This window comes from Panthera onca, chromosome C1, assembly GCF_046562875.1.
Source record: "Panthera onca isolate mPanOnc1 chromosome C1, mPanOnc1 haplotype 2, whole genome shotgun sequence".
Lineage (NCBI taxonomy): Eukaryota > Metazoa > Chordata > Mammalia > Carnivora > Felidae > Panthera > Panthera onca.
The window spans coordinates 122743048-122765553 of record NC_138346.1 but is presented as its reverse complement, the minus strand read 5'-3'; the positions used below and the strand labels follow the sequence as shown (position 1 = coordinate 122765553).

The window sequence follows — 22506 nt, the reverse complement described above, 5'->3', positions numbered from 1 at the left end:
TTTTTGTATAAGTAATGGCTTTTTGCTTCACAGGTGTCAGTAAACCGACATAAATATGGGATTTTGAGCAGAGATTCCTGTATTTCACACTGAGCTCTGAAGTCAGGAAATGTTATTGCTAGTGCCGTCAGTTTTTCTAAGGTGTAAGTCCAGAAGGCCAGATCAGTGGTTCTCAACCAAAGGCAATGTGACTTTGATCCCACCAGAGCCCCAGGAGCTGTTTGGCAGTGCCTGAATACCTTTTCAGTTGTGTCAAGTCACAGGGAGGGGATTGGCGTGTACTGGCACCTAGTGGACAGAAGCCAGTGATACATGAAACTTTCTACAATGCTCAAGACAGGTCCCCACAACAAGGAATTGTCTGTTCCCAAAATGTCACTAGGGCTAAGGTTGAGAAAACCCGGGCTAGACCAAAAGATTCCTGCTGATGTGCTGATCAAGACTCCCTCCATCTGGACATTACCCAGCATTGTGGTCTTTGTGACTTAAATAGCAATGGTCTTCATCTTGCTCACAGAATCTGAAGAGTATGTGAAGAACCTGAAGAATTGGTTCCTTGTTTGGTATGTGAGCACTGGCTTTGCCTCTGTCTCTAGCCTCACGGCTTGTTGTACAGCTTGTTGCTCTTTATAGCTCTGTCTCCTTGCCTGACAGGCTGCAGGATAAGTTTAGACTGGGAAAGACACCCTGTCCTTAACTGTTCCAAGACAAGCCCCCCCAGCCTGCCTGGTTCTTTTACCTTTCCTGTGGCCCTTTGATTAGTCCTTCTGCCTGTCCTGTTTGCTGGGTCCTTTGGTGGTAGCCACCCATTCTCTGAAACTCCCCTGATTATCCCCATTCAGGACACAACCAGCCTGCTAGAGCGAGATGCTGAGTGTGTGTGAGATGTTGTCCTGTGGAGAGTTCTCAAGTGCTGAGGAGGGTGTGGACACATGACCAAAGAGGAACATGGGGCAGAGCCTTCTGCTGTTGTTGCGGTGGCACCCTGGGACTTGTGGGCTCTCAAGAGCGGGAATGACATCCTCTAGATCATCATCTCAGCAGTGTTCTGGGAATAGGCACTGTACCTTGCAGTGTATGGTCTGGACTTGTAGCATCCAAAAACATTCCTCTGCCACTCCTTCCGAATGCAAAGGGACTGCTAATCCTTCCTCTGACTCATGACTAAAACCAGCTTCCAAAGCGGTGAGGTTCTAAAACTTGAAGGAGGGGCCTCATGGCCACAAATACCTCTTCCATCTGTTTGCTGCTCCAACAAATTCCTGCCCATTCAGTGAGCATTATCACTCAATCCCATTTTATAGGTGATCGTTCTTACACTCAGAGAAGTTAAGTGACTTTCCTGTGGTGACACAACTAATAAGCTGGATGGTCCACATCTATGTATTTCAAACTCCCTACTCTGTGGTAGGTTGTTCTAAGAAATTCCATGGCCTTATTAAGTACTGGGAAGGACCAGTCAAATTATTTAAGGGTCTAAATGACAAGAGTAGGTCCCAGTAAAAAACTCAAATGGAGCTTCTAGACATGAAAAATAAAATGTCTGAAATAAAAAATATACTGGATGGGATTAAGAGCAGATTAGTCATTGAAAAAGACAGTAAAAAATCAGGAATTAGAATAAGGGGAGGGATGAGTAGGCAGAGCAGAGGATCTTTAGGGCCGTGAAAATATTCTGTATGCTGTTATAATGATGGATACGTGTTATTGTACACTTGTCCAAACCCACAGACTGGGCCACACCAAGAGTGAACCCTAATATAAACTGTGGACTTGAGGTGACTGGGGGTGTCAGTGTAGCTTTGTTACTTATAACAAATGTACCACTCTAGTGGAGAGTGTTGATAACTGGAGAAGTTATGCATGTGCAGGGGGAAGGGGGGGGATGTGGAAGTTATCTGTACCTTCCCTTCAATTTTGCTACGAAGCTCAAACTGTTCTAAAAAATAAAGACTTTTAAAAAATACAGCGCTAGAAAACCTCTTTGATCTTGGCCACAGCAACTTCTTACTCAACACCTCTCCAGAGGCAAGGGAAACAAAAGCAAAAATGAACTACTGGGACCTCATCAAAATAAAAAGCTTCTGCATGGCGAAGGAAACAATTAGCAAAACAAAGGCAGCCAACAGAATGGGAGAAGATATTTGCAAATGACATATCAGATAAAGGGTTAGTATCCAAAATCTATAAAGAACTTATCAAACTCAACACCCAAAAAACAAATAATCCAGTGAAGAAATGGGCAAAAGACATGAATAGACACTTCTCCAAAGAAGACCTCCAGATGGCTAAGAGACACATGCAGACATGCTCAACATCACTCATCATCAGGGAAATACAAATCAAAACCACAGTGAGATACCACCTCACACCTGTCAGAATGACAAAAATTAACAACTCAGGCAACAACAGATGTTGACAAGGATGCAGAGAAAGAGGATCTCTTTTGCGCTGCTGGTGGGAAAGCAAACTGGTGTGGCCACTGTGGAACACAGTGTGAAGGTTCCTCAAAAAATTAAAAATAGAACTACCCTACGACCTAGCAATTGCACTACTATTTATCCGAAGGGTACACGAGTGCTGGTCCAAAGGGGCACATGCACCCCAATGTTTATAGCAGCACTATCAACAATAGCCAAAGTATGGAAAGAGCCCAAATGTCCTTCGATGGATGAATGGATAAAGAAAATGTGGTATATATATATATACATACAATGGAATATTATTCGGCAATCAAAATGAATGAAATCTTGCCATTTGCAACTATGTGGATGGAACTGGAGGGTATTATGCTAAGTGAAATTAGTCAGAGAAAGACAAAAATCATACGACTTCACTCATATGAGGACTTTAAGAGACAAAAGAGATGAACATAAGGGAAGGGAAACATAACATAAAAACAGGGAGGGGGACAAAACAGAAGAGGCTCATACATATGGAGAACAATCTGAGGGTTACAGGAGGGGTTGTGGGAGGGGGGATGGGCTAAATGGGTAAGGGGCACTAAGGAATCTACTCCTGAAATCATTGTTGCATTATGCAAACTAATTTGGATGTAAATTTTAAAAAATAAAAAATAAAACAAGTTTAAAAAATGCAAAAAAAAAAACAGTGCTAGAAAAAAATTGGATATTTATAAGGGAAAATGGATCTCAAACCTCACTTCATACCATACACAAAAATTAAATAGACTTAAACATAAGAGCTAAAAAATAATAATAGTTTTAGTTATGTGGGGGAAAATATTTGTGTCTTTGGGTTGGGCAAAATACTATTAAGAAAATAAGAGCCACAGACTGGGAGAACATTTTTATAAACCCTATATCTGATAAATAACTTGCATTCAGAATATATAAATAACACTGACAACTCAATTATAAAACAACTCCACAATAACAACCCAGTTGACAATTGAGCACAAGATTTGAATTGGCACTTCACCGAAGACAGATGAATGGCAAATAAGCACATGAGAAGGTTCTTAACATCAGTAGTTGTTAGAAAAGTGCTTATCAAGATCAGAGTAAGAGATCACTACACCACCTGCTAGAATGTCTAAAATTAGAAAGACTGATCACATTAAGTGTTCGAGAGCAAATGGAACAACTGGAATTCTATATTCCTGATATGCATGCAAAATCGTAAGTGCACTTAGGAAAACCTTTATGTGGTTCCTTTTAAAAAATGTACATTTATCCAAGTCTCCTAGATATTTATCCAAGACAGGTGAAAACTTATGTCCACACAGAGACCTGTATACAAATGTTTACAGCAACTTTATGCATAATAGTCAAAAACTAGAAACCAAAATTACGAATGAATGAAAATTTGTGGTGTTATTCACATGATGTATACTATGTTTCATCAGTAAAAAATAACAAACTACTGATGGATGCAATAACATGAATACATCTCAAAAGCATTATGCTTAGCAAAAGAAGCCAGATACAAGACTACTTACTGTATGATTCTATTTAAATGAAATTCTAGAAAAGTAAAAACCGTAGCTGTTAGTTTTCTAAGAATTTTATGAGATGATTATTAAACACTGCCAATATTAAAATAATATAAACTTACAATTAAATTACATTAAACACAAAGTTAGTAAATACTCATAACTCGTAAACTTTCTGGGGCTCCTGAGTGACTCAATTGGTTAAGCGTCCAACTCTTGATATTGGCTCAGGTCACAATCTCACGGTTGTGGGATCAAGGCCCACATCGGGCTGTGTGCTGACAACTCAGGGCCTGCTTAGGATTCTTTCTCCCCCTGTTTCTGCCCCTCCCCTGCTTGCATTCACTGTCTCTCTCAAAATAAATAAAAAATATATATATTAAAATTCATAAAGTTTCTAATTATTTTACTACAGTTTATTAACATATATGTTCTTGAGATTAGATCTGTTGTATTTGTATGGTGGGAATGCTATGGGAATTCTATGTAATGTTGCTGTATTGCACACCTCTTTCCAGCTCTGCATTCAGTGACTGTCATGCTGAGAGCAGGAAATTGACCATGGTGGGAGTAATTACACCATGGAAATTGACAAATGAAAAATCAGGGTTTTGTCTGATTCTTCGTTTTTCAAGGGAGCAGTTTTAAAACATTTTCCAACACACCACTGAAGGTACAGACAGGAGACCCTTTCTCCTGGAAAGGAAAGAATGTACAGGTTGGAAGAAGAGGCCTTTCTGGGGAGTTTGAATTTGAACTATCCCTTGAAGACTGGTGAGATCGTAGACCAGCTGAGAAGGAAGGAAAGGGCATGTTAGGCAAGGGAGACAAAACAAAAGGCAAGAGACAGCCTAGTTTGGCTGGAGTGGAGGCTGTGTGCAGCGTTAATGAGCAGTAATGCTTAAACACACAACGGACCCACACTGAGGAAGGTTCAGAATGGCAGATACAGTGGACATCTGCTGTTTTTCTTTTCCTTTCCTCTTTTCTTCCCTTTTCGTAACAGCCACATTGGAGCCAGCCATGTGGCTCCGGTGGATTCCACCCATCACAGAGGATACCCTGCTTTTGTCCTGAGCAGTAGATCCCAGGGAGGGATGCCCAGCCTAGGATGGTCCAAGCAGAGTCCTCCCTTTGATGTCTTTTAATGGACATGGTATGTCAGTGGGTATTTTACTCTTGTCTAATTACTAAGCTTGAAGAATGACTGTCCAGAACTGATGCTGCTTACTTCAGGAGGTGATAATGGGATCAACACATAACAGAAGCAGAGATAGAAGGAAGAGAGAGAAGTTTTGAAAGTTGCTTTTAGATCAGCTCCTCCTGTCCTTGAGGTTGGATATGTGAACCAATAAATTCTCCTTTTTTTGCCTAACATGGATGAAAATTTGTTTTTTGTCCCTTGCAAAGAGACATTGGTGAACAGTACCCCGTGATCAGGATTTTATTATCATGTATTCTTTTTTTTTTTTTTTTTTAGTTTATTTATTTATTTGAGAGAGACAGAGACAGCACAAGTTGGGAAGGTGCAGAGAAAGAGGGAGAGAGAGAGAATTCAAGCAGGCTCCTCACTGTCAGTGCAGAGCCCGACGTGGGGCTTGATCTCACCAACCATGAGATCATGGCCAGAGCCAAAACCAAGAGTCAGACGCTTAACCTACTGAGCCACCCAGGTGTCCCTGTCGTGTATTCTTTATTCCTGAAGACCTGAATTTATGTGTATAAGAGCAAAAAGGAAGGGCCCAAACCTTTCACAGACAGGTGTCCTACTGCTGGGAGAGGCTTAATTCCCACCTTTTATGCAGTCTTAGAGGGCATTCTTGCAAATGAGGTGATCTCTCCAGCTTGGAACAGGAGGGACCTTTGAGGTCATCTAGGGCAGAGGTTTGTTTTGGTTTGCAGACTGTGTCTTTTCAGCTGTTGGCTTCCACAGTGCCTCATGGATTGTTAAGGACCCTATAGAAAAGTTCTAGGCTCCCTGCTCCAATGAGAGAAGCTTTGCTTTTTTTTTTTTTTTTTTTAAGTTTATTTATTTTGTGGTGAGGAGGGGCAGAGACAGAGGGAGGGAAAGAATCTGCACTGTCGGCGCAGAGCCCGCCACGGGGCTCCATCTCCTGAACCGTGAGATCATGACCTGAGCTGAAATCAAGAGTTGGACACGTAGCCAATTGAACCACCCGGTGCCCAGCAGCTTTGCTTTTTTCTATTGGGTTCATCTTTAGACTTTATTTGACAAAAGGCTTCCACAGCTTAAAAGACAGGAAAACAAAGCAAAGGGATCGAATCCAGTTCTCTAATGCCCTTATGGGAAAAGTGAGGGTGATGGCCTATCCGAGACATACAGCCATCCAAGTGGCAGGCCCAGCATTGGGGCCCACAAGCTCTGGCTCCTAGGGGGACACTGTCCTGCCTGACTTGCTGGGTCTCTTAGACTTTGTTTCCACATTACCCCACGTGAATTCTTCTAGAGCCAGTACCCTGAGGTCAGTGTGCAAAACACCAAGGTTCACATCTGCCCCCTATTTCTAAGAAATGTGTGATTGCCTAGGAATACAAAGTCTGTGAGGGAAGACAGGGTTAGAATGCATTCCCATTGAATGCAGTGCGCTGCTTTACAGCATCTTCCATTTCTGAGCACTTCACAACAAAAATGATAAATCACAAATTGGAATCATACCTTGTACAGAAACCACATATGCAGTCTAAAATAGACCAAGACATTGAAGGTAGGTGGTCCTCTGGTCACCTTCTGCACACAGCTGGAACCCTCCCTGCCCTCTCTCATCAGTAGTCCCTTCACTCCTTCTCTAGCACCTTCAGGAGCAGGAAGTGCAGTACATCAGAAACAGCCGTTTCATTGGCAGACAACTCAGGTTATAAGTGCTTTATAAGCAGATAAAGGTTAAATGAATTTAGTGAGGTTAAATCAGTTGAGATTGAGCCTGAATCCGCTTCTAAATAATGTTTCCCCTTTTCCCTGATTTGACTGGAAACCATATGCAGCCAGTCCTGACCCCACCAAAGCCTGACAAAAGGTTATCCCGTACTTTGACGTTTTGATACACCTAAAGTAGCAATTTCATTCCCTTCATTTCCTAGAAGGAACAGAACGAGGTTTCCAAATCCTTTGCTACTCAGAGTGTGTTTGATGGACTAGCAGGTCAAAACCTGGGAACTTGTTTAAAATGCAGACTCAACTCACCCCAGGCCCAGTAAATCAGAATCCATATTTTAACAAAACCCCTAGGTGATTCCTCAGCCCATTAGAGTTTGAGGAACGCTCTTGCAAATTGCAACCACTGGCTATAAGGAAGAATGAGGAGAGGTTCTGGCTACCCTCTGTGACACAGAGGTTGACCTGCGTTTTGAGTGTTAGTGATAGATCCTGACCGTCTCCAGCACTCCCTCTCAGGGACCAGTGTGGGACTGTTTATCAGTTTCCAGAGTTTCACTTTCTAAAATAAAAGTGTTGGTTAACTTCACTTGCCCTAGCTGGACATGAAGACATGCCTGAAACCTGGTATGTAGGGCCCTGTCTTGATGGTTGGAACAACTGGCAGTACTTATGGAGGCCTGTCTTGCTAATGGCAAGTCAGCTGGAAGCATCTTGGTTTAGGATGGATAGCACATTGTTTCTGCCATGCTGTAGTCTGACATGTCATGTACACTGAAACTGTTTTCTTATGAACTCGAACCCCAGAATCCTCCAAGGAGTGAGCAGAGAAGAATGCTGGAAGGAGAATCACATGCAAAGTGTGTGTGGGGGGTGGGGGGGGGAGGGGGTGACTACTGAACAAGAATTCTTAGAAACTGTTCCCCCGTGTTTCACCTCACTTGGGATTCTCGCCCTGGGGTCCATCAGTTCCATTTAAAATTCAGGCTCAAGGGTAGACAAAAGTGTTTCTCCTTGTTCTTCATAACAGCTGAGACAATCTGACATTTTCAAAAAGAATTTAACTAAACACTAAGGGAGAACAAAAAGGAAATAATAGCAGACAATACAAATAGTGAGTTTCCAGAGCACTAGTTTCTGATCCTAAAATAACCACATGCCGGTCTTAAGGATGGTGTAATAATTTGCATTATTGTTAAGCAAATATTCATTTCTTACCCTTCCCACTGTGTGTGCAATATACATCCTTGTCACATTGGTGTTGACTTTCACCATGTGACTTTCTTTGACCACTGGAATGTTAATAGACACAACATGAACAGAGGCCTTAAATGTGCTTGCATGGCTTGCTTTTGCATCCAGTGATCTGCCGTGACAAGGACATGCCTTGGGTAGCACTGAGTCTTCAGCCTGGATCTGAGCATGACACATGGAATGGGCCTGAACCCAACCTGAAGCCAGGAGCCCTGCTTGACCCACAGCCTGAAGCAAAGCCTCCCATGTAGCCCATTCTAGATCAGCTGAATAGCAGAAAAACTGTAGACCATGAACATAAATGCTGGTGTGGTGATGTACTGAGTGCCGAGCTGACTTGTTTTTCAGCATCATTGTGACAATAGCTGACTGATACGGATGATGCAGTGTCACGGGCCCTGTCCGGAATCCCTTCCGTGGAGCAAGTCCTGCCCATCTCACTGGCTGCTACCCACAAGCTATAGCAGAACCTCTTGACCTTGTTCCTGTTACCCAGACAGCAGGGTGAAACACAGGACCTGCCTCCAGCCCCCTTTGGAGGGTGACATTTACCATCCTACTCAGGCAGAACCTCTCCCTCATCACCCACCTCCATAGTAGAAAGCAGCCTTGCCTTGCAGCTAGCCTGGCCCTCTTCTGTTGACCTAGGGTATAAAATGTCTGAGCCACACAATAATTGATGCAGTGAATAGTAAGACCTACTTGCAATTGCAGAAGCCTTTTTTTGCCCACCTGTCCCAGCAGCTTGGAACGCTCCTCTTTCCCTTCCACATGGAGTGAACCCTACTTGTCCCCTCAACTCTCGGCTCCGGTGCCACTCTCTCGGGGGCCTTTCCCAACTGGATCAAGTCCCCCACGGCCAATCCCATAGCTCTTTGCTTCTTCATGGCACTCAGAGATGCCGTTTTACATTTACTCGTGGGAAGATTTGTTTAATGGCTGTTTGCCCCCCAGACTGTAAGCTTCAGGAAAGCAAGGGTAAACTTCTGGTTGTTTTTGCTCACTGCAAACTCCGTGCACAGCATGTACCTGGTATTCTGAGTCCTTAGTAACTACAAATCAAGTATAGCAGCCTCATTCTCCCTCTAAGCCTCAGAAATGCCCCTTTCCTAGGCAGTTATTTGATTTCTGGGCTTTCCTTCCTTCCTCTAGCACTTTTTATCCCACAGCTCATGAACGTACATGGTTCTCTCCTAATTTCAAGGTCCCTTCCAGCCCCCTAAGGACACACACATGCAGGAACACAAATGGGATCTTCAATCCCAAAAAGATCTTAACATCTGAATCTTGGATGTGAGGGCACATTCCTCTGAATTACAAAAGAGGGAAACTGAGGCACATTGTTTCTTCCAAGTTTACTCGGTCGGCCATTGGCAGGCTGTTGACAGGAAATTGGTTCTGCCCCTTTTGTTGTCACTGCGGGCATAAATTGTTTTCCTCCTCTAACGATGACTTTGGCACCAAATACCTTTGGTCTGAAACGCTCGCTCCTCATTAAGCAACCCTGGCTTTAGAGGGTCTGCGGGTTGAATAAGGACGGATTGGGAGCCGTCCACTGGCCAGGTGTTTGGTAGCAGCTGCCACTTGCCTTCCTTTGTTTTTTTCCACCATCACTGGTTTGAACCCTCATCGAGAAGGCCACTTTGTCCGGGACGGGAAGGTAATTTAGTCTCGCGTCTGTTTGGCAGCTCCCTGATTACCAGCTGAGCCTGATTACACAGTCTGTGTGCCTGTCCCCAGGACAGACGTGCTGCTGCCATGCTGGAGGAGGAAGGTGGCTCCAACTGTGAAATTGCATTTTGGAATCTCACTTCCAGTGCTTCTCTGTGGCTAACCCAGACCCAGTTCCCGTGGGGAAAGGGCTCCCAGTCCCAAAGTTAATTTCAAAGCTGCTTACTTGCACCCACTTTCTCTGTCCAGCAGGGGGTCCTAGTGGATAGACCAGGCTCTCCTGTCTCTAGACCTGTCTGCCCCTTTCCTTGGATTCCCTGGAGCTTCTTCCCTTCCTCCAGCAAGAACAGCTTCCATTCATGAGTTAACAAGTTTAACTAAAACACTCAGCAAATATTTATTAAGGACTTCTGTGCCAGGAACCTGAGGTGTAGGTTGAGTAAGACACACTTCTGACCGCAGGAGCCCTCACCATAGAGATGGAGACAGCCATGCGGCCTGTTGGGAGTTACAGTAGTGGGAACCCAGAGGAAGAGATTGGTTTCCTCAGAGAAGGGATAGAGCAGAGTAGTTCCTGGGAAGGCTTCACAGAAGTGGCACCATCTTGATGGGGCCTTAAAGGGAATTGAGATTTTGTTTCTAAGTGAGGAAGTAATGGCAGGACGGAAGGAGCGTTGTGAGTGACACACAGAGGCATGAAAACCCCAGGTGTGTGAGCAAACAGTGTGGGTAACCAGTCTGGTGGCGGCGGGGTGGGGGGGTGTTGGACGAAGGTGGGGGTGTGCCTGTAGGAGACACTGTGAGGAGCCTGGGCAAGAAGAGTGTGAAAGATGAGAGGCTGGAAGGTTGGGCTGAGATCAGAGAGTGAAGGGTGCTGTATGACAAGCTGGTCCACCGTGAGGCAGGCAGAGCCACAAACGTGGGTTCCTGTTCAACATGGAGCAGGTAGGTCATCAAGCTTCTGCAGGAAAAGATCACTGGTATATGGTAGATTAAAGATTTTTCCTAGAAATGCCAGTTTCTGGAAGATAAAACATGTGCCATAAATAAACCCAGGAAGATTGTTTTTGAAAGGTCATTTGATAAAGTGGCATTAGGGGCGCATTGTGAATAATTGTCAAACAAAAAGCTGTGGCTGGCATCCTTTGAGCACTTACGGTGTACCAGACACGATATAAGCACTTTATGTATATTTCTTTCATTTGACCCTTAGAACAACATGATGAGGCAGATACTGGTTTCCCTGTTTGGTAGTTGAAAGTGGCTGGTAGTTGGTACTTGAAACAATGGGCATTCGGTGAGTCAGGCAGTTTGAAGCCAGTCAGTCTTGACTCCAGGGATGGTGCTGTAACTTACATGCTCTTTAGGAGACAGCCAGAATCCTAGGTTAAGGAATGCCAATTTTCTACAGGCATTTGGGACCCACGGAGGGTTCCGAGCAAAAAGGAGATCTCCTCAGTTGACGATGACTTCTCTGCTGAGCACATAGGGACAGCCTGCAGAACTTGCAGGGGCAGCACTTCAATGAATGGGGCACTAGCAAAGGGAGGCCAGGCCTGTGGGTAGCTCTTCCTGAAGAAAAGCTTTGTGTACATCTCAGGAGCCAAGCTGCACAGAGTGACAGGCTCTGAGGACAGAGGGCTGCCTGTGCACATCGAAGAATGGCACGGACCTGGTTGCCTACTGGTCTTTTTAATCATCCATATGCCTTAAATCACCCCTCAGCAGGAGCACATGCAATTATGAAGGCAGAGAAGAGATCCTAACTTAAATTCCCTATGTCTTCTTGAAACTGAATTCAGCAATCTAAAGACCATCTCGCAGACCTTTACCTTGCCAGTCCGAACACCTAAAATGTGTGGCGTTCCTTAATAAGCAGGGGTAAAACTTGACCACTGCCAGGAAGCTCTCAGAATTCCTGCAGCCTGAGATGCCTTTCACCTGCTGCAATGGAGTTGTTGCCCTGGGATTCCCCATTTCACTGCTTTCCAGCCGCCTTTGTTTTTTTTTCTGACCACCTTTCCAAATGAACCTCTGAATTTCATTCCTGCTCTTCCTGGGGTCTGCAAATCCTCCGTAATGAGTAGCCATCTGCAGATTTCATTTTTATTCAGCCTCCCCTCCCCCTTCAGATTGGTAATAAAAATATTAAATAGGACTAAAGCCGGTGCTGACCCCCACGGCGCCCTGCAAGACAGCCCCCCTTGGGACTGGCTGCCTTTTATCACTGGCCTTTTTTCCCTGTGGTTGTTTGGCCAATTTAGAGCCATCTTCTCTGCCCTCAGCCTGGTCCATCTGAACCGATTTTGAAAATAAAAATATTGAAAGATATTCCAAGATTTTCTAGTTGAAGTCCAGATCTGCATTTTTTTTTTTCTATACAGCAGGAAACAATTATGGTATACAACAGAGTTCTTTTTTTCTTTTTCCCTAACAGGATATTAAATATCAGCATGTTTTGATGTGATCTGGATAGTTGACAAAATGTTTTATTTTCAATAGGTTCTTTTGAATCCTGTGTTCCTGAGTTAACAATTGCTAATAAGGAATAGAAATTCTACTCAATTTCTCTTTTTGATCACAAACTCAGGCCTGGAGCATTTTGTGCTTTGGTTTCTTTGGGCATAAAAAAAAAAGTAAACTGGCGAATTTGTGTTCATAACAAACTCCAAGGAAATATTTGATAGCACTACAAAGGATTGTTTATCGCCTAGAGATGCTTGTCTTCTGATACAAATATTCCCCTGTGTTTGGGGGATCCCAAGAGACATGCCACAAAATCCATTTAATTGAAAAAAAAAAAGACTGTTTTTCTTTTTTAGAAAATAGACTTTATTTTTTAGGGGAAGTTTTAGGCTCACAGGAAAATTGAGAGGAAAGTGAAAATTTGCCCCGTACCTTCTGCCTGCACACACGCGTCGCCTCCCCCACCAGAGCAGTACATTTGTTACAGTCGTTGAATCTACATTGACACATCATTATCACCCAAAGCCTATAGTTTACATTAGGGTTCACTCTTGGTGGTGTACATTCTGTGGGTTTTGACAAATGTATTTTGACAGATGTTTTGACACGTATCCATCATTATGGTATCTCACAGGATATTTTCACGGCCCTAAAAATCCTCTGTGCTCCACCTACTCAGCTCTCCTTCTCCCCAACCCCTAGCAACCCACTGATCTTTTTACCATCTCCACAGTTTTACCCATTTCGTGTTTATTCTACACATTCCACACCTTTAGAAGTCCTAGAAGAGTAAAAGTAGCGTCCTTCTCCTTGGGGACTGCACTCTGCATGTATGAATGTGCTATGAAATATAAATGCATCTGTTCCTGGGCATTTTCTTTTTTCGCTCGCCCTCCTGAGACCTAGGGCTCATGGAGTCAAAAGCCCATGTGGTAGCATCTGGCCATGAGAAGACATCTTTTCAGGCTCTGTTTATCTTTGCCTCAGTACCCTCATCATAGTAATGAGGATGGACGGAGATTTAAAAGCAAATATGATCTAACAAATAGGCCAGACCACTTTCTAATCCAGCATCCAGAACAAAAGATAGCACTTCCCGGCATTAGCTCACCAGGGGGGAAACACCCTCAGCTCTTTCTGGAAAGCCTTTTACTTTCTCTCAATATATGTATGTATCTATTTCTTAAAGTCTTTTATTTGTATAAGGACCCCAGAAGAGAGACCTTGAATACTTGGACCCAAATTTTTAAATTTTTTTGTGACATTTTTCTTGGTCAAGAGCTTTAACAAACAAGACCATCCAAACTAGAAACCTTAATAAAAATTTTTACGCTACAGCTGAACAAGAGAGCATGAGATAATAGGAACCCCACCATTCTCAATATATTTAAGCTCTATTCTATAGAGAGAAGACGTGATAAAGGGGGAAAGGATTTTATAGTTCACAGAACACCATTATATTTCATCACAAATATATTTGTACTCAAGATATCACCATAGCTGATAAAGAAATTTCTGAAAATACTATATTATATATACTACATGTAATAGATGGATTTTTCTATACACGTGATATTTGCTTGTGTTATATGGACACATCTTTTTGTGAATGTGTTTATAAAAACGTATATAAACATAATTTTACTGGTTAGCAACCTCATTGAAATGGTGATGTGGGCTCTGGGCCTGGCTTTCTTTGTATCTCAGTACATCAGGTCTCAATGGCAATAGAGTGGGAGCTGTCCCGTTTCAGAGTCCCTGAAGCCCAGGTTTGTGTTTGTGTATGGGGAGAGTTAATGAGAACAGAATGGCTTTCTTTCCCTGCTTCCCCAATCCCATCTGTTCAAACAAAAGGCTGAAAGGGAAAGAGAACGGAGACCCTGCTGGTCAAGGGGGGAGGAATAATAACACATATCCTTGGGCAACATTTCAGCACATGCAACCCTTTTATACAGTGCTAAAGCTTTTATTCAGACAAAAGGAAGTCAGGCCAATGTAGGTTCCCTTTTAAAAAAATCATTATTAAAAAAAGTACATTAGGCCCAAAGGCTAGTTGGTTTTTTTTTTTTCAGTGACTGCATTTGTAAGTGTAGATTAAAAAATGGAAAATATGTAACGAAGGAGAAAGCAATTTGGTTTTAGTGAAATCTGCTGAGTAACCCACGTGTGTAGGGAGCTGTAGAAGACCAATTTTATTTTGCATGAAGTTCAATTAACAGTATCACAAAAGGAGTAAAAGAAGGCACTTTCTGGTCTTCCTAAGGAGAGTCTATGAAAATATTATAATTTCCAGTGGTGAACAAGAAAACACAATGCCCTCTGCCCCTCAGGTCAATGGCTTGTCAGCAGAAGCCCAGCAAGGAACTCACTGGAAGGTCAGAGCTTTCCCTGGAGCAGTTCATTGAGCTTGACTGGCTCCTAAAGATGGCTTCTAGAATACCAGTGGGACACCTCGAGGTATTATTTTATAAGGTTTGTTGATACACAGTCCTACTTAGCAAGGCAGAAGAAAAGGCTTTCTGGGGATTACTCCACTACATATAGGTCTAAGCTACTGGGCGCTCCTACCACAGAGGGGAAAGCGAATTTGCCATCAAACGATTAATTTTCTTGTATCTGTTCTATAAACCTTATGTTTCAATAAATCAGTCCTCACAGTAGCTGTGTTGCCATCATGTACAGACAGCCTTATCATTCTTTTGGAGGTGTGCAAAATTAATGCTATCTTCTCCTCTCGAGTTAACTCAGATGCTATCACGCCAGTGACAAGGAAGATAAGAGGTGAAGAGATTCACAGAGATTGCCAAGGAGTGAAGAGGTCTAGGTCACTATATATTTGGGAAAAGAAGGAGACCACATCCTCAAAATACTCACCAGGGGTGCCTGGGTGGCTCAGTCAGTTAAGCGTCCGACTTTGGCTCAGGTCATGATCTCACGGTTCGTGGGTTTGAGCCCCGCGTTGGGCTCTGTGCTGACAGCTCAGAGCCTGGAGCCTGCTTCAGATTCTGTGTCTCCCTGTCTCTCTGCCCCTCCCCCCATTCACACTCTGTCTCTGTCTCTCAAAAATAAATAAATGTTTAAAAAAAAATACTTTTCCAAAGGATAAATAAGAGAAAGGAAGAGAAAAGTCAAATATGAGTGTTAAGACATGTCATGTTCAGATCTCCTGGGAATTGTGGATGTCTGAGGAAATTTCATAAGGAAATGCCGTTAAGAATCCCTAATAGGGACACACCAAGGTATAGAGAGCTAATTCCCTAGAAGGTCTACCGCCTATCCATGAAAGGCAAACTAGACCTAAATTCTAAGGGGGCACAGACTCTGAAAACGAGACATTTCCTACAAGGGAGCCTTGAAGGTTAGTAAAGCACAAATTTAGCCACTCTTGGTCATCGTGATGGCAATATTTTCTCCTAAGCGTTCCTTTTCATCAAGTAGGCAACATTCAATTATGCATGCAAATGGCAGAGAAAGCAGGGAAAAGGCAGTCCAAAGCAGTGATTGATCAAAACCGTATTATCTGGCTTTCACCTGCTTCATATTATTCTTTTTTACAATGCATTTTCTTCCCTCATTATTTATTTTTGCTTGGGCTAATTTTAAAATGAGTTTTTATTCCCCAGGTACTTCGGTCAGTGTTGGCCCAGAATGAAAAACACACCCCTTATAATCCGCGGAGGATGTAATCCACGGCATTAATAACTGGTGAGCTGAATGCATTTGCCTACTCCATTTCCCTCCTCTATCCCTAAAGGAAACGAGGAATATAAATATACCTACTTTACAGAATAGATGAGTTTTTAAAGGCTTGGCTACAAAAGGAAATTTTTGGGTAACAGAATTAGATTTTGCCATGGACATTCATCAGAAAAGTAAAGCTGTGTACCGGATAAACAGTCTTGTTCGAGGGGATAATGGGAACCATACTTAAAAGATAATAAGGCTTTAAAGATCACACATTTGAAGGAAAGGTGGTCAAGGCTACCCGTTGGGGTGTGGCTACCATTATACCATCCACGCTAAGTCAGAAGAGAAATACAGTGTGGTTGGTACAGACTCCTTAGTTAGCACAAGGACTCCTCTGCCCCCACCCCCAACCCTACAGTTTCAGGCACCTTTAAGGAATGTTTGGCTCATTTTTGCCATCGTTTTGGGTAAGGTTGTCACACAAGTATGTGGGACCCCTTCTCTCTACCATCCTTGACAAAGTATGCATACATTTAGAATGAGCGGCTGTCTTCTGTGCATTTGACTTCAACTCAGATACATGGATGTATTCCATAATCATTCACTGTGAGGAACTGAACAGAGGCTGCAAGTGATTTGGAAAGGCTGGCGCCCAGGTGCATATAAGGGAGCAGATGACACGGTCTGCCAGGATTGAGGCTTGGATATTTATTTATCCTGAGGGCGGTGAGGGGCTTCTGGAGGTAGTAAACAGGTGACTACAGCAGTAGTGCCTCTCTTCTTTATCTGGTGTAACTGAACTTTTCCTCATTAAATGAATGGGTGGCATTAAGAGATTCCTGTAAAGAAGCAGCAGACAAGCAATCGAGAGAATGGTGGGGCCAGATCGTCTACTCTTGGCCTGAGCTCTCAGCCACATTTTGGGGTAAAAACAAAATGGATATACTTAGCTCTGACAAAAAGACAAAATAATTAAGATTTATCAAGACACTTTGAAATACGGGTTAGTAACATTAACTACAGGGTACGATCCATAGGCTTATATTGTGTTTTCATGAAATGAGGTATCTTTTTGGCCAAGTCTGCCATGAAAATCTAATGGGGAGAGGGGTCAAAAGGTACACACTTCAGTTATGAAATAAATAAGTCCTGGGGATAGAATGTATAGCAGTATGGTGACTATAGTTAATAATAATGTATATTTGAAAGTTACTAGGATCTTAGAAATTCAATTGCAAGAAAAAAATGTGTAACTGTGTGTGATGATGGATGTTAACCAGACTTACTGTGTTGGTCGCTTCAAAATATGTATGAATATCGAATCATTATGTTGTACACCTGAAACTAATACAATGTTATATGTCAATTATACCTCAATTTAAAAAAAAAAATCTAGTGGGGATATAAACCAGGCGTAGAACTCCAACTCTGAATTATTGCACCGTGAGTTGTTTGTTTGCTTTTTAATGAAGTATATCCAACTACGTTGCTCTCACTAAATGTATCGTTATGAATGATAATATTAACAGTATAAAGAGTTTTTATGCCATTGATAAATAAGATAATTTTAGAAGTATTTTACCTCATCTTTGTTTTTTTTCCAGTTACTGTGGCTGTAGAACACATTGCTCCCAAACTTAGCAGTTTAGAGCACTGACAGTATTGATCCCACTTACCATTTTACAATGTGGACAGAGCTCAGCAGGCATAGCTGGTCTCTGTTCCACATGGTGTCACCTGGGTCGGTTCAAAGGCTGGGACCTGCATCATCCCCTCAGGGAGTTGATGGGGCCTGTCAGCTCCTGTCTGCCTGGGCCATCTACTCTTCTGTATCAGCTCAGGGCCCCCAAGGCACACATCCCAAGAGAGAAAGAGCCAAGCAGAGTGGTATCTCCTTTTATGACCCTGTCTAGCTGGGGTAGCCACAGACTTGCACCCAGGTTCAAAGGGAGGGAACACAGACATCACCCCTCAACGAAGGAGTGTCAGAAAGAATAGGTGGGAACAGAGGATGTTGATAATAGCCATCTATGGGAAATCCGGTTTTCCAATTGGTCATTTTTATTATCTTGCTGTGTTTTATGTGCTTTACACAACACGTCAGTATATGTTCACATTTCACCCGTAACCATGTATATATTTATGAAATTGTCCACATGTTTTATAAATTAGGGCACATGATAAAAATCATTTGAAAACCCTTAATTAGAGGATTGAAGGCAAATAAAACATTGTGTATTTGCATAGCATGGCAGGCACTCAGCATATTTTAGCTTTTGGGTTCTTCCTCATTGGCCTTCAGATTAGCAGAAAGTTTAGTACCCTGTAAAAGCAGTGTTACTAGGATTCCTCACTTTAATTAATCTCTCTTTCCCCTATATTCTGATGGTATACTACGCCTTTGGTGCCACATTTCTCACATTTTTTTTTCTCATTCAAGTTATGTATGTAGATATATAAGACCAAGTCTTACTCAGCTCTGTGTACCCAGCAGCTACTAGGATGCTCTGTACATGGTGGGTGTCCCCTCCTCAAATACCGAGTAGGATGGAGTTGCCAGAGATTTAGGACCTTTCCTCCAGGGAGGAAGGTGGTGGTAGGAGGGCTGATTAGCTTAGGAGAGAAGGGAGAAGGGATGTCTGATGTCTGTTCCTCTGACCAACAGCTCTCGCTATCATGTCCTATATGTCTTCCAAGCCAACTCTGAGGGCCATAATAGTGGGGCAGAGGAGAATGACTAGGCCCTTAATCCAAAGAACAGTAAATATCTACTTTTCACCTTTGGCACAGTTGCTGAGGTCTCTGATCCCGTAGCTCATGGCGAATGGAAATAGGTACAGATTATCAGTCATGACATGTGTCACTGACTGAATAAAACTTTGAGCCAATTGATTCTTGGTTTCCTCATCTGTAAAGGGGTGGAGTCGTTTTCATAAGTTCTCAGGTGCCCCACAGCCCAAAAAAGTTGTGGTTCTTCAAACCCTTGAGGTATGGTTCTGTGTGGGTGGTCATGATGGGGAAGTAAAGGTGCTGATCCTGAATCCTGGTCAAGGCATGGTGCTGTTCTGCAGGCTTGTGGCTTAATGAAAACCATTGAAAATACAGATTATTCCCCAGTGCCTAGCATAGTACGTGGCCCAACGTAAGTGCTGGAATATTTATTGAGTATGATATAATAAAGAACACAGCTGGTCTTTGTCCCTGGTTCCTGGCACAGAGTTTCAAAAATCCTTGGAATTTCCCATGTGATAGTAGAGTCTTTTATTATCCTAAGAGCCCCTTTGACCATACCTGAGTTTATGCTAATGAGGTGACTCTTGACGGGCCTTAAATAATTTCAAGGGAGGGACTGGTTATGTCAGAAAAACCAAGACATGGTTATGATTAGAGTATGGAACTTTCTTTCAACCCCACCCCCTGACCTCTGGGGCGAGGAGCAGGGCTGGAGATCAAGTTCACTCAAGCGGCCTGAGATTTAATCAGTGGTGATAGTACAGTGAAACCCCAGACAAAAACTGAAAACTGGCGCTGAGGAGAGCTTCCTGGTTGGTAAAGAAGTGGATGTGCTGAGAGGGTCACATGCCCAGAGAGAGCAAAGAAGTTCTGTGCCTTTCCCGCAAGAACTTACCTATGTACCTTCAGTGTTTGGCGGTTTCAGAACTGTAGCCTTCAGTCATTCTAGTGAATTGTCAAACCTGAAGAGGGGCTGGGACATTGGAACCCCTGAATTTGTAGCCAAGTCACACAAGTGCAGGTATCTGGGGATCCCCCTTGCAACTGGCATCTGAAATAAGGGCTATCTTGGGGACCTTGCTCTTTATCTCGTGGGATCTGGTACTACGAGTAGTTAGAATAAAAGGACTTTACCCTTAACTTCTTGGGTCTGTGCTAACTCTGAGTAGTTAGTGTCAGAATTGAATGGAATCATAGGACACCCAGTTAGTGTCAGAGAATTGGTGTTGGAACGTAGTAGGTATTTGTATCAGTGATAATAATGACGTTAGTGAGCACTTACTCTGTTCCAGGCGCTCTTCCGAGTGCTTTACATATGTTACCTCATATGACCCTCATGACAAAATGGTGAGACAGAAGACATTATTATCCCCATTTACATGTAGGAAACTGAGGCACAGAGGTGGTAAGTAATTTCAGTGTCACACAGATGGTAAATAGCAAAATTGGGACTTAAGCCCAAGCAATTTGGATTCAGAGCCCACGTCCTAAACCCCCTCCCCCCCCCACAGTCTCACTGTTCAGCTCTCTTTTCTACACCCTCAGGCAGCTAGCTGATGCAAAACTAAAAGACTTGAAGATGTCGGGCATGTCTGATGGCCAATATTCAGAAACATGGAAAGGATTTCTTTTAAGACACTTTATAAAAGAGGCTGTGATGTAGTTGCCGGTTCCCTGAGAATTGAAATGATGCCACATGCCTCATCTCAACTCAGATATTAAGTGTGAAATTCCTCAGACCCTATTAATCAAAGCAGTCACCAGAATCAATATTCATTAAACAGCCATGTGCATGAACAAAAGTTAATCACAAAGAAGGCATAGACACTGCTCCCAAGTTGGCTCTACCCAAAAGGGAAGATATCACTAATGGAGACAAACCTTCCTTCCTGTCTTGGGTAAATAGAGGGTAGAAGGGACTCCCACTTATCCGGATGGATTTGAAGCACTCCACATCTGCCCCTGTGCCCTCCTCATATCTCTTCATATGTAAAGTATTTTCTATTCGGAGGACAGAGCAAGACTAGATTAATAGCAGGGCTGGTGACCCCTATCTGTAAAGGGCCTTGGCCTCTCATAAAAATACTTAATAGAGTTCTTTCCCTTTAATTGCATGCCACAATCTTTGGGGGCCCATCCATCTCTACGGCTGCTCCAGGCACTGGCCTCCCTTTGTATGGTGGTTCTGCCTAAGTGTGGAATCAGCTGATGAGGCCAGGGGTCCCAAGGCAGTACACCATCTGGTCAAGGTCATGGGTGGCAGATTACCAATTAGGAAGCATGGCAGGGAGGATGTTGTGTGGCTTGGGGCCAGGAATAGATGGTGGATCAGCCATTAGTAAGGGAACCGGTGTAGGTGTTGCAACAGATTAATACACAAATCTTTGCTCCCAGGGGATCCTGCATGAAATCTTAGATTTGGTCACTAGGAGCTTTCAGAGGTGGATAATGAAGCAACTTTATTAAAAGATGAGCACACGCTTAGAGCAGTGAGTCTCAAATTTTAATGTGCAAATGAATCACCTGGGTGTTTTGTTAAAATATATTTTCTGATTCAATGGGTCTGAGATGGGCCTGAGATTTTGCATTTATAAAACACAAGAGATGTTGGTGCTCTGGGCCAGGGACCACTCTTTGAGTAGCAAGGTCTTAGAATACATCTTACCTGCTTCTCTCTTCTCTTCAGAATACCTCTTCTGCAGTAATCAACATCATTGGAACCTGGTTTCCATAGATGTGCCTTCTACCCAACTCCTTAGATTAAATGAGGTCCCTCTCATATGTTATGTTGAATAAGAAAGACCTGGTTTCTACACTTTATTTTTTCTTTTACTTCTCATTTTCATTTTAATTATACAAATAATGTGTGAATATATCTGGAATATTTTAGCCAGCTCAAATGTCATTTAATCTGAGAACCCTTTTAAGACTAAGAACCATGATACCATTATTATTCTCAATAAAGGTAATAATAATTCTTTAATATCATCTCATCTCTAATTCATGTTTAATTTCAGGTAATTTTCCCCCAAATGTCCTTTTATGGTTTGAATAAAGATCTAAATGATCTCTACAAAATTACATTTGGTTGGTTTGTATCTTAAATTTCAATTTATCTTCATCTCTAACAGCTCTTATTATTAACCAATTATTAGTATTAATAATAACAATTATTATTATTATTTTGGAATTCATCCCATTTATTTGTTGAAGAGACTAGATTATTTGCACTGTACAACTTCCTTCGTTCTGAATTTGTCTGATTGCATCCTCTTGGTGTCATTTAACCTGTTCCTTTAACCCCTGTATTTCCTGTTATTGGGTAAAGCTGACTTAATTAGATTCAGTACTTTTTTTTTTTTTGCCAGTAATACTCCATAAGTGGTGCTATGTGCTTTCTACTCTGTCACGTTGGGAGGAACGTATGACGGATTGTTTCACTTTTTGAGATGTTAGGATTGATTGGCCACTGGGTTCAGGTGATGTTAACTTGACTTGCTGTGAAGTCCACCATCAACCTTTTGTGCCTGGTGTTAGCCTTCATTGATAACACTTGTCTGCACTCTGTGCTTCCCTATCATACCACTTTATTTATCAGTTTTCTCTGCTTTATGGTGGATCCGTTCAAGGCAGAATTATGTCTCTCTCTTTAGCCCCTAACCAAGTACCTGGCATATAGTGGGTACCCAATAAATAATTATTGACTTTGTGAATTCTGCCTCTAACATCTCCCTGAGATCAGTGGATGCCTGCCAGAGATCGGCTCTCAGGTTACATCCTTTCTAGAAGGTATGCAGGACTTTTAAAGGCTTCGTAATATCAAAGGCATTCCTTATAGCAAGGCTGC

The 22506-nt window shown here is 42.6% G+C and overlaps 1 long non-coding RNA gene across 1 annotated transcript in view; it reads left to right on the top strand.

Annotated features, from left to right (window-relative positions):
- Window positions 1-22506, top strand: part of LOC144617208 (uncharacterized) — a 112937-nt gene that overhangs the window by 9553 nt on the left and 80878 nt on the right. The window contains exon 2 of the long non-coding RNA XR_013557414.2: window positions 15863-15944. This is a non-coding gene — a long non-coding RNA (uncharacterized LOC144617208). The remainder of the gene's footprint in view (window positions 1-15862; window positions 15945-22506) is intronic.